The sequence below is a fragment of the Diadema antillarum genome, unplaced genomic scaffold, assembly GCF_040938485.1.
Source record: "Diadema antillarum isolate AM-2024a unplaced genomic scaffold, OU_Dant_1.0 seq00001486_RagTag, whole genome shotgun sequence".
Lineage (NCBI taxonomy): Eukaryota > Metazoa > Echinodermata > Echinoidea > Diadematoida > Diadematidae > Diadema > Diadema antillarum.
This window is the reverse complement of record NW_027272225.1, coordinates 213,567-224,941: the sequence shown is the minus strand read 5'-3', so window position 1 is coordinate 224,941 and position 11,375 is coordinate 213,567.

Genomic DNA, 11,375 nt, shown 5'->3' with positions numbered 1-11,375 from the left:
ATGAAGTGCCCTAAAAGTGGTCGGAAATTTACTTACAGAGAGCTACTAAAGAACACTTCATACTGTCTTAAACATTATCGTGGTGATATCATGAGTTTCAGAACTATATATACTTACAATGGCAGCAACAGTTACCCTGTATGACATATCAATCCACTACTTTTTTTTTTGATATACCAGAGTAGCAGCACAGTATAAGAAATATTAGGATTATCACATTATGCCATGACGAAACTTCCCCTGTTTTCTTGCCTTTTGGACGTTCTGTACCTTGTAGTCTCTTCTGTTCAAATCTTACTTTATGACGTTCATCTTCTCGTGTCTAGGATATGATAATCAATGTATACTTCTTGAAATGCGGTTTTTTTTCTTTTGTTGATTCCTCCTCTTTGTAGATATTAGTTTACTTAAAGCCTCTGCTTTGTACATTTCCATATTCCGCTACACTTTAATGTACAAACTAATTGTGTTTCATCAGACATGTAGAAATGAATTGAATTGCAGTGAATGAAAATATGCGCCCCGCCTTTGATAATGACGCGTCATTGTTCACATCATGTTTTTTGTGTTATAAACATTTCAATGTCTAGCTCTTATGAATAATGTATCAAAAGACGGCCACATGAGAGCATGAATTCCATGCATTCTTGCTAAATCTTAGAGTTTTCAGAGTCCTGCCAGTTTCTCTCTTGATAGGCTTGATTTCTTATTGTCATCTTTATTTTTCGTCATACATCTCCTGAATACTCACCACATTGAAGACAATATTGATGCCACATAAAATAATAAAATATATAATATGAAAAAAAGATAAATGACTGTATAATCTCCCTGAATTATAGTAAATATCAAAAATGACTGAACTTGAATTAAATTAATTGGTGTACAATCTACCACTTATTTGGCCTTTAAGCATTTTAGCTAGATTCATTTATTCCAGATTTATTACATATTCTTTGGTCGTCTTTATGCAGTGTGGTTTTTTATTGACCTGTATATTCCATTCGGATGCCACAATCAAAGCCAGCAAATAATACGTTTATCTATTCACCCATTTTAAATATTGTGCTATTGTTGATTGTTATTGCTTTCCCCTGCATCCTTGCTTTATCTGAAGAAAAAAATCTGAAGTGAATCCGACAAAACGTACCATAGTAGTCTTTCCAAATTCTCCTAGTATTAATGAGACGACTGTATTAACCATGTTGAGAGTTTGAGGTAATAAGATTATGTACAATGTGATCAATGTTGATTAAAAAAAAAAAGAAAATTACATTCGATTTTTTTGTCATGCAATTACTTTTCAGAAGAGAGAAGACTGAACTAAACAATCTTGAACAGGGTTTCTGACTCGAACGAAAACGACCGAAAACGTTTCCTCAATTGACGAAGGCAGTGTGGTTGAGAGCGAAATGATTGGCACGCCCTCTGCGGCAGGTGGTGGCATCGCTGCGGCTGCAGGTTCCCCTTCGACTACCGGCAATGGTTACGTCAACTGTACAGAGGGTTGCCGAGCATACTTCGTATGCGGGCGTGGAGCTCCGAGACGATGAACTCATCAGTCCGTCGTCAGACTACGAAACCACTGAAAGTGTAACAGGCAGTGGTGGTGATGCCTATAGGACAGGGCTCGACACTAACGGTGGCCCGGTGGCCCGGGGGCCACCAAAAATGAAAGTCGGGCCACCAAATTTCCAAAAAGGACAAAAACATTTCTTGAAAAGTATGTCGATAAATTCGTAACTTTTTGCGCCGGAAATTAACAGTTAAATTTGTTTAAAGGATGGATGAAAAGGACTGAATGAGTGCCTGAGAGTGAGTGTTGCAAGTTTGTTGAAGTTTATTTATGAGTAGATATGTCCAACTTCTAATTCTTACTATCATAAAACTGAAATATTTGTCTCATAAAAAAAAACGACTTTTGATGTTGTTGTTTTTTTTCGGGACACCAAATTTTTCTCTCGGGCCACTAAAAAATTGAAATTTAGGATTTTGGTGGCCCCATCGGGCCACCAAACAAAAAAGTTAGTGTCGAGACATGCTATAGGACTGAATTTTCAGATGGTGCAGGCCCCAGTACTCACGGAACGGAAGGTATACGCTCGAATGATCGCTGTTATTTTGTCTTGGAATCTTCAAATGACAGCACGTCTGCTCTAGCAGCTCCACTGCATTTATAAATAAGCGATGAAGCAAAAACCGTAGGGTCTGGCGAAGGCCATTACAACTCCAATTCCGAGACAGCAGACACGGGTCTGCAAAATGATGGACAAAGAGATGCAGTCGCGAAAGATGCTCATCATGATAACGGTCTGGTGGCTGTGACGATGGAAATGGAGAACTCTATAACGAAAGATTCCGTGCTACATCGACTCAGTGCTACATAAATACCGATTTTCACGCAGTTCCAGAAATGATTGAGAACGCCGTCTATAGGTCACGTGACGACGATAACGAGCGCGAGGAATTCGATGATCATATTTATTCCTTTTAGCCGATTTCTCTCTCCCAAGGTCCTCACGTAAAACCAAGTTTTGTGATGCACGGTCACATGTGATATTTATTCATGTTATGCTTCTTTGCATATATTATGAGAATCATACCTCCTTTATTATAAGTTTCCCAACCTTACTGTACGCCTTAGGTGGTGGTAATAATATGAATTTTGATATTGTTGATGTGAATATGGCAAAGAATACCACCTCATTGGAGCATCAACATGATTATGAAAGAAATGTGTAAACATGTCTGAAATTGGTTTGTCAACACAGCATCAACATTATTTCATTAATGAAATTATGGATGCATTGGGACTTTAAAAACAAGACAAAAAACACACGACTGAATAACGTTGAAGTGGTTTGGAAAGCTAGCGAACAATGACAAACAGAAATGTGTCTTTCACAAGATGACCTAGCATTGCAAGCATGAATCCAGCTCAATTAATCTTTTCTTGAATGCTTAGTTACGATTTTGAAATGCTTAGATTCTCTCTTCTTATTGCGTATTATGTACATAAGATGGGAGTTCCAGAAAAGCAAATTATTGTTTGATATCATGAACGACAGCGCCCCATCCTATTTGTGTGACATATTCACTTTGTCCACCCGCGCACATGGATATAGAACACGAAGTTCCGAGAATGTTGGTGTGATCATTCCAAGAGTAAAAACAGAATGTGGTAAACGTGCTTTTTCAGTTGACGGTGCTCTACTGTGGAATAGTCTGTTCACAGTATTTGAAATGGTGTTCAGGGTAATAACTGTTATCATTATACCCCCGCCACACGTAGTGTGAAGGGGGTATACAGGAATCACCGTGATGTTGGTCTGGTGGTCGGGCGGTCGGTCGGTCTGTTGCAAAATCTTGCATCGCGAACTCCTTCTACTGTTTTGAAGTAATTTAATTGAAACTTAGGGTAAATGATTATTGAGGTATAGATGTGCAAGACATGTTTTTTTTTTTGTCGGACAATGCGTTGCCATGGTAACCATAATTTTACCAAAACTTTGTGGATTGAGTAACTCCCATATTATTTAAGCAATCAATTTCAAAATTGGCATCTGTGTTGATCTATAGGTGTAGTTATGCAAGACACTTCATGGTGTCACATATTATGGGGCAACACTGGGGGGTAGAAGAAGCAAATGTTATGTTGTTGAATATTGTAAGATGATTGATGTTGTTTATAATTGATTTTTATTATAAGAAATGAATGGAGAATTTTGAGGTATATAATATGATAATGTATAAGTGAAATAAGAGCTTAGTATAGATAATAGTTATTGATTTTGTATATTGATAGAAACAGAATTCAATGGTTGTGCACTTTTTCAGGCACGTATATTTTGATACATATGATATTCCCATATTCATTATAGAAGGTTCATTTTTTTTAGAAACCCAGTCAGTATCTATTTTTTTCATTCTGGTTGCAAATTGATGCATTTAGTCTCATTCTTTATTTTCTCATTTTTATGAACAGTTCTGGTCTGTATGATGTAGACCTATTGTGTTATGTTAATGTTATTTTTGGGGATTGTTACCTTGTATGTATGTGTTTACAGGGCCCCCTGGAAAACAGTACTTGATTGCTGACGGGGCCACCCTGTATGAATAAAACGAAATAATGATAATAATAATAATGAGAATAATAATAATAATAATAATAATAATAATAATAATAATAATATGTGTATGCGTATGTTTTAATAAAATAAAACAAAACCGTGTTCAACTCAATTTGTATTGAAAATAAAAAACAGTGCATAATGAGTCTATTCCTGTGTAAATTATGTTAGGTAGACAGGATTGCATAACACCAATGACACAGTGAGATTTCACAATGTGACGTTACGTGACTACACCTGTACTTGTAATACATGTATTCTAAGTCAAGCGGATATAGCTACTCTCGGTTTGGAAAAAAAAAACCCAGTAAGAACAAATGAGCAAAAGATTAAAGGAACGTATGGAAGATGTATATTGCATATCTGCCCCCCCCCCTAAGAGAAAAGTCGCAAAATACTACAATGTTACAATTTCACATTCTCACTAGTGTTTTCAGAAACAACCGCTTTATCATAATATTATGGTATGTAAATTGTCCATGGCGATGACTTTGATGATCTCTTATGGGCGGGTCTAGGTCAATTATCCCTGAGGCATGTACCCCGGACCCCCCCCCCCCCCCCCTGGCTCTAAATCCTAATACTGAACCTTACCTTAACCCTAACCCAAACTCTCAACCCTAAACCTAAACCTAAACCTAACCCTAATCTTTGCTCTAATTTTACCACTAACCAGTATGTAGCCGGGGGTTATTGCCCTCAGGGGTAATTGCCCGGATACGCTCATGGTTCTGCACTGTCCTAAACTGCTTTTTCTCTCAATACGAAATGTAAGGGACGAAAGGTGTTCTTCGCATCAAGTCGTTGTAATATCGATATAACCTTCCACCCGATTTTTGATAAGCTCTATAGTAAAGCTATATATGCAAATGTGTTTACCAAATCATATCTTTCGACTTTCGTTTCTTCTCTCCAGCCAATAGAAAGCTTGCGGGATGATGACTTTGTCTTGTGCGTGAATTTGCGCAGTAGTTTGGTTGTGAAAAAACCCACATATCCTTTTTTCCCTATTTCTTCTCTTATTGTAATAAACCTTCCTCTAGTATTTGGTTTAATTGCTTGATAATGAAACTTCAAACATAATTGAAACAAGCGAAGGTTTATATGTATGGCTGGTGCATGTATTGTTATAAGGAACGTGATATTGACGCCCGCAAACACACACACACACACACACACACACACACACACACACACATATATATATATATATATATATATATATATATATATATATATTAATTATTTCTTTTCTACCGTCTCTGCCTTTACCACTATTGCCTTGATCATCATTTTTTTTTTTGTGTAAGTGATATCCATGTTTGTACTTTGTCCGATTTGTCCTCAGTCTTGATAAAGGGCAGAGCCCGAAAGCTTGAAGTAAAATCGAATTGTGAGGATTCAAAAGCAACGTCTACCGCCTCTTCTTTACTTTCGTTATGTATATATTTATGCATATACATTCTCTCTCTATATATATATACGCGTATATATACAATCGATATATAAATAAATATATACGCGTATATATATACATATATATATATATATCCTCTCTGCCCCAAAAAGGAACATGCGCATGAAGAGTTGAAAGGTTGGTCCGTCGGGTATTCGAGCTTGGGTCTGCCTAAACCGCTATGGCGTCTCCGTGGCAGAGCGGTTAAAGGATTGGCGTTCCTTGCCAAAGACCCGGGTTCGAGTCCCAGCGGATACCAATTTTTTCAACTCTTGAGCTTTTCCGAAAAAGGAGGAACAGTAAGAGGAATAATGATGTCAAAGCTACGCATCGATTTCTCCTTTCTTTCTCATATCTCACAGATAATCAACAAGCTAACCCCATTCTTGTTAAGTTGACATAACATGGACTTACTTTGAAATGTTTAAAAATGGCGCTTAGCTCATTTTGCAATAAAACTCTTCATATTGTGTACAGTGGTAGAAGTATTCAAACCAATTGGAAGGAAATTACCACTTAACTATGAATTTTATTTCCATTCAACGCAAGTACAAGCAACAATACAATGTCCGAAGCAAATAACCACAAAAAAGTATGAACTATTACATCACTCGTATCGAGCCACTGATACTGACGTACTGTTACAATCCCCACATCTTCCTTTTTAACACACGTAGTTATTTGAAAAATAAAGTCACAGTTACATAACCAATAAAATATCAGTAGAGAAAGGATCACTACTGAAAGCAATGAGTCTAATGAGTGTAGACATGATACTGCTTACACAAACCATTGTTGGGAAACCTATACAAGCCAATACTTGTCTAGTGTAATTCCTTGAAATCAAAGAAATGATTACCTGGTCAAAGGTAAGTGGAAAACGAAGCATTGCTTATACTAGCAAAGAAACCCGAGATTAAAGTATTTGGAACTCTCTGAGATATGAAACATTTCCAGAGTACCATCACAATACCAAACGACATAATAATAGACATGTTAGATTTTAGGTGGGTGGGTATTCGGGGCAATGATATCTAATTCGTTTTCAATCAATACAACAGTATATTATTTGAGCATCTTGTCACTGCATCACAACAATACTAATACCATTAATATATAAACGTAATGTCTTTGCAACATCTCACGCGGGAAGAGGTTTGAATTTAATAATGACAATTGCAAAATATCACTTGTGCGGAGATACTGCACAGAGTCAAATCTAAAATGCAATTGCGCTATTTACAACATTAACTTAGGTCTACTACATATCCTGGAAACGTTGTATATTAAAGTCACACGTCTAATATTGGAGTGGCATGTTCTGCCACCTTAAGTCTGTGTGCATCATGGACGAACAAATACCGAAGTTTGTGAGGTAACAATAACATGCCGAGTAGTATCGTCAACATAAATATTCAGGCTATTAGACAATGAAACTCTCGTTGAAATTCCTTTAGTTGGCAAAGGAATGGGGTGTTCATCATTTAGACACTCTTTCAACGAAACCAACAATGATCAGATATCAAGTCAAAAACAGCAATACAAGTAGTGACAAGCATAAGTATACAATCAAATATCATTATTATGTGTACTCAACTATGTACGTGAGCTTTTGGGTAAATGCCAAGTATGTGTTCGGTTTATCTTCTGTGGTTGTAAGATGAATTATCCAATATTCTTCCAATGTCGTTTAAAGAGTAGAGCTCACCTCCATTCCAGGCAAATTATAACATTGAAAATAAGCTCCCAGTAAATATACTATTTCTTCGATTTTTTTTTTCATTGTGCCCCTCCCCTGCAATGTGTAGTAATCATATTTCAGCCTAACACGTACTGTGTACTCATAATCATTGCAAGTAATTACCAAAGATATCTAAAGGGGATAATGATTATGTTAGCACAATAAAGAAGCTCCGCAGTGTCCCCTTCAAATATGAAGCACGCAAAGAACCTGCACGGCATTATGCAAATAAAATAAAAAACACGAATTTTTCAAATTATACGAGAAATCTACAGAAAGTAAACATATCCGTATATTGAAAACATTATTCTGTAAGTTCTCTGCGAATAAAGAGAACACGTCTTAGACAGTAATAGCCTGATGAATACTTATACACACACACACACACACACATACATACATATATATATATATATATATATATATATATATGTATATATATATATAAGAACTTAAGTTCAAAAACATGAATATCTTTTACATGTAATTGTAAAGCATGCCTATATTTAAAGAAATGCAACAACGTAATAGTGTACAACAAATTAAAGCCACGTCGAAGGTAACACTTTGCAAATCATTGTAGATAGAGCTGATGTTGAAATGAACTTTAAAACAAATCTCGAAACAGGTCTATTCAGTCTCATATCTTAAAAGTCTGGGCGACAAAATAGTGTTTTGTTGTGATTATATATTTATGCGCATATGTCTATGCATACCACATGCCTAGTAATACTTTTCTCTACCAATACGTATGCAAAGATGCAAAGATGTTAAGGTATACAGACCTACCGTAATTGAAGGCATACAGGAACCAATAGATTCATCCTAAAAAAACCTAAAATATACATTTTTTTTCTTTTTCTCTTACGATACAAACTTATTACTATCATTTGTTCTACATGGTCAAAACAAAAGAAAACAGTGTTTCACATGCATAAAAACATGAAAAATTCAATGCACGTATTGTCCTTTTTCTTCTTACTTAACATTACATACTTAACATACTTAGTACTATTAACTTTCCTGCATGACCAAAAAAAAAAAAAGAATTACATACATGCAATATACGCGTTAATACACTTCATTGAAAAAAGGACGTGTCTTCAAAATATGCAGTCTTCTTAAAAATGCTGGCCTAATTTCAGATTCACGTGGTAATTACCTTCTTGCATATAATTACAAACCGTCATGTGTGACAACATGAGAAAATGAACTTATGTTTGGTCTTCACAAAAAGAAACAGCTTCAGCAAACTACACAATGCGGACGACAGGAGACCGGAAAGAAGTTGAATTACATACCTTCATCAAGAAACGCGACGAGGTAGCATTGTAATAAACTAAGCAACGATGCGGTAAAATCTTATTGTGTAAATGTTAGTACGATATTGTCTTTATTTTCTATGAAACAGACTTATTAACAGCAATTTGTCTATATGGAAAAGAAATCGAATTTCAAACACATGTATAGGATAATACATTTCCTGGAAACAAAAATACGTCATAAGGAATAAGTCTTCTTGCATATTGAACCTCGCGGAATTTCAGACACAGGTAATTGTAATTGAATGATCTAATGATAAGGCGATTGAGTGTGATAAAATGTAAAACGAACTTTACGTACAGTCCTCACAAAAAGAAACATATATAGCAAACACTACAATGCTGTATTCATACCTTCATTAAGAAAACCGACGAGTGTAAAAGACAATATAATAGAAACGCTTGTCAAAAACAAAAACATGCATATTTTTTTTCAAAAGTAATGCATACCAGGTAAATCTGATTCGCATTACCTTGTAATATAAACAATTACAATATTTTGCGAATGTCCAATAAGTCCTGAGTGGAACAGGTTCAGGGCATATCTTTCCTCCCTTGTGACATAATGATAATATTCAAAAAATCTGGACTTATCGGTTTTTGCGAACAAACTCTTCATACAATTATATACCATTATTTCACAACGATGTGATATACAGGCAGCGCTAGTCTTAAAAAGATACTGATTTCCTTTTGAAGCAACGTTATATGTACAGGAGTAAAAATCAAATATGCAGAACATCCAATCCAAAAAGAATTATTTTCGTTTGAACAGTGAATTTCTAAAGGAATTACATTCAGAAATTCGTTAAGAAACTTAGTGCTCGCCAAAAACAAACAGGTATATGGAAATTAATTGTCTTATTACAGCAAACAAACATAAACAGACAGTAAAATAAATTTTTGTACGTGCGTTTACATATGAACAAAAAATGGACTATATTGGTTGGCCTTTCTGGGAGTGACCAAGTTACGAACAGGTGGCCATGGTAAAGGTTATGCACAATTGTTTGAAGAATCCTTTAACACAAACCCTAAACACAAACCTGTATCCATACACACAGGCCTATTTGGCCACTTTCATTGACAGACCTCATCCGTTCAATGAGACATTCATTTTTCCTTCACGTGACACTCAAACTTGGAAAGTGCATTTTGTTTGACATTGATGTCTTTAAAGTTCAATGGTTCAGTCACGCATATTTGTCAACATAATTAGGTACCAACAGAAATAAGAAGAGTTCTTCTTTCATCACAGCTAAAATTGTGCTTTCCATAGCTGACAGTTATGAAATAGTCGCCCTCCAAAGTTAAATTACCTTTTCTGATACTCAATGTAAAATCGTGGAAAATGTTAAAGAGACACAAATTGTCGCCCTAAGGTCGTGTGACTCATTACTAAAGTAATTATGGCCACACTATATCTCCCTAAAGCTGGATCCAAAGTTGCATACATATGAAGAGTTTGTTCGCAAAAACCGATAATTCCACATTTGCTAAATGGAGATATTTGCGATTAAAGGTCAAGAAAAATAGAGAGAATAATGAGAAAATTGGCTTCTTTTGACCATAACTTCAAAAAAATGTACCTTTATATGTAGCGACCAATATATCATTTAAAAGGTATTATTTTGTAATTTATGATCGAGACCGTACTTCAAAATCTTCAAAAATGGACTTATCGGTTTTTGCAAACAAACTCTCCATATATATATAATATCTTGTTATTTCACAATGGTAATCAACTTTATTAGAATAATACATTGAGGACAAATCACATTTACGTTCTTCCAGGGACAACAACAACAAAATAATGCAGTAATACACTCAAACATCGAAAAGTTGAATCACAATACTTCGCAGTGAAATATGATGGCATTATTCATTGTGTTTCCCAGACAAGGCTGGGAAGGACACGCTTTCGTGATATTCAGTCTGAATGCAATAATTGGCAAATAGATTACATAAATTAAAAATCATATATTATTTCTGTAAAATAAAAAAAAAAATGATAAAAAGACGTTACGAGAGAGGAAACCCCAACACTCGTAGGATTTCAGTCTCCACATTTGTTTGCTTTCAAAAACAGTGTTTCGAAGGGAGAAATCTTTGACACACAAAATAACCTGCTAAAGTCCTGCGTATTTCATCATCCCATTCTTGACTAATAAAACAATATTATTTTCTGATTAAGAACATTATGTGAAGTCCTTGCTTAAATGTCAGTGGGAAGCGATACTTTTGTCTAAATCCCAACAAACTTGCACATGATTTGTCTTATCCTTCATGGATGCTACGTGGACCAGTGCCCATAGGGCTATCATTTGTGTAAATATATGGCCAAGATTATATACCTGGGCTGAGATAAACGCACGCTCAATTAAAAGCAGTCCTTTGTCTCGGTAAAATACAAATAAAATGTCATTAACATTCTGTTTCAGTGCTTTGTATTAAGTGAGATCATTAAATGATGCAATGAATATGAATATGAGTGGTAGTGAATATCAAGGGAGGTGTGTACCAAACTTATCTTATGACATTCGTCGGAAAACAGCTAGTTCATATGGGAAACATGTAAAAACGACAATCTGTCCACGTCGAAGATTGTTATTTACACAAAATATGACAAAATTATAATTAAAGTGTATCAATAACAGCTGTGTATTAGCATAACTCTTCTTTAGAATAGAAAAGACAATTCGTGTCATAAGAGAGAGAGATATATA